Here is a 2,520-nt window from a genome sequence, read left to right as displayed (position 1 = left end):
GGAATAGATTGTATACGCAGGCATGGGTTCCTGGAGACAAAAACACAGCGTACCGAGCTGCCTTTAAATTGCTGGAACCTCGCGGAGTTGAGAAGACCCAGAAAACTTTGTCTGGGGGGGGGGCAGGATCACAGGAGCTACACAGACACTGCCCAGGCAGTGCAAGAAACGGGAACGCAGATTAAAAGGCGCTGCTCCAGCCAAACAAAGCAGCTATTTACAGAGAGTTAGCAAACCGCACAGAAGACTCCACTTACGGGTCGCTCGCGCTCAGACAACGCCACACAAGCTCCTTGCACCCCAGTTTCATTCTAACGGCCAGGGGGTTCTGGGGCCAGTGCGGAGTTGCGGCACACAAAACCCCTTGCGTCAGCCTTCCACCCCGGCTCCTGATGCGACAGAGAGACGTCACAGCCAGGGTGGAAAAGATGTTTACAGCAGGGGTGTCGAACTCTTTTGTTATGAGGGCCGGATCTGACATGAATGAGACCTTGTTGGGCCGGGCCAGGTGTGTCATAAAAGGTAATGCCCGGTAGCGGAGATATAAGAAGAAGAGAAAAAGAGAAGAAGAGATTGGATTTATCCCCCGCCCTTCACTATCCAAAGGTGTCTCAGAGCGGCTTACAAACTCCTTTCCCTTCCCCTCCCCACAACAGACACCCTGTGAGGTAGGTGGGGCTGAGAGAGTTCTTGACAGAAACTGCTCTTTTTCAAGGACAGCTCTTATCAGAGCTACGGCTTGCCCAAGGTCATCCAGCCAGGTGCAAGTGGAGGAGTGGGGAATCAAACCCGGTTCTCCCAGATTAGAGTCCGCGCGCTTAACCACTACACCAAACTGGCTCTGCTGGACCAGAACAGGGATCCGTCCATTCCAGCATTTTGTCTCACACAGGGCATGGAGACCGAGCCCTTCCCTTGATAAGAACATCAGAAGAGCCCTGCTGGATCAGAGCCGTGGTCCATCCAGTTCAACATCCTGTATCACACAGGGGCCAGCCAGTTCCTCTAGACGGCCAAAAGCAGGGCATAGAGACCGAGGCCTTCCCCTGATAAGAGCATAAGAAGAGCCCCGCTGGATCAGACCAGCGAGGGTCCATCTAGTCTGGCATCCTGTCGCACACAGTGTCCAGCCAGCTCCTCTGGATGACCAACAACAGGGCATAGAGACCGAGGACTTCCCCTGATGTTGCCTCTTGGCACTGCGATTCAGAGGCTGACTGAACGTGGAGGTTCCCTTTAGTCACTATTGCTAGTAGACACTGATAGACCTAAGAACATAAGAACATAAGAGAAGCCAATGTTGGATCAGGCCAATGGCCCATCCAGTCCAACACTCTGTCACACAGTGGCCAAAAATACCAGGTGCCATCAGAAGGTCCAGCAGTGGGGCCAGGACACTGGAAGCCCTTCCACAGTTGCGCCCCCCCCCCCAAGAACCAAGAAGACAGAGCATCACTTGTCCCAGACCAAGAGTTCCTATCTATACCTTGTGGCTAACAGCTGCTGATGGACCTCTGCTCCATATGCTTATCTAATTCCCTCTTGAAGCCTTGTAGCTGCCATCACCTGTGGCAGTGAATTCCACATGTTAATCACTCAATGGGTGAAGAAGTATCTCCTTTTATCTCTTCTAACCAGATTTCTTCTCCATGATTCCTCTTTTAAAGCTGTCTATCCCTCCGGTAGTGAATTCCGCATTCTAGTCATTCACTGTTGAATAAGAATAACTGTCTGTAGAGCTGCACTGCACCGGTATGCCTTCAGCAGCATCTAAGTTTTACCCAACAGGGACAGTGAAAAGGGTTCATTTTCTTAGATCATTTGATTTACTTATTTTTTTCTGCCACTGTGTCTGTTAAAATATTTTAAATTCAGTGCCTCCATCTGCTGCTGGACAAAACTGTCGTTTAAAGAATATTTCCTGCAAGCTGTTGTGTGGTGGAGGTGTTCATAACTTTTTTTTATAGATTGTGGCTCTTTTTTTTACTGTTTTATTAAAGGCACCCTTCTTGAGAGCCAGTCTCTTACAGGCAGTACAGAAAACTGTTTCAAGAAAAGTGGTAGACGTTTCTTGGACTGTATGACTGCAGGACGGCACTTCTAGAGCCAGGAGCACATTTTTGCCGCCAAGGTAAAACTGAAGATAATAAGAAATAAAAAAAAAAATAACAAAAAGGGGGGGGGGGGGGGATATCAAAGAGTGCCGATAGGATCAAAGATTTGGAAAGTGATTTTAATGACCGAGCCAACATAGAACCCAAAATGTGCCACATTTCAGAGTGAATAAATTCTATACAAGCTGGTCTACTCTACTTTTAATTATTATTTACACTAGGAAAAAGGCCCATTGTGGAAATAAATACAACGGCCTCTAGAAAGAGGCTCTGGGCGGGTACCCCGGCCTTGGACACTCAGTGTCAATTTGCTGTCGCGACCTCAGCAGGGTTTAATGACACTGAGTCCACCATTTTCTCCAGAGGAACTGATCTCTGCTACCTAAAGAACAGTTGTAATTTTGAG

Source organism: Gekko japonicus, unplaced genomic scaffold (assembly GCF_001447785.1).
Source record: "Gekko japonicus isolate JY-2015 unplaced genomic scaffold, Gekko_japonicus_V1.1 scaffold3483, whole genome shotgun sequence".
Lineage (NCBI taxonomy): Eukaryota > Metazoa > Chordata > Lepidosauria > Squamata > Gekkonidae > Gekko > Gekko japonicus.
This window is presented reverse-complemented; position numbering follows the sequence as displayed.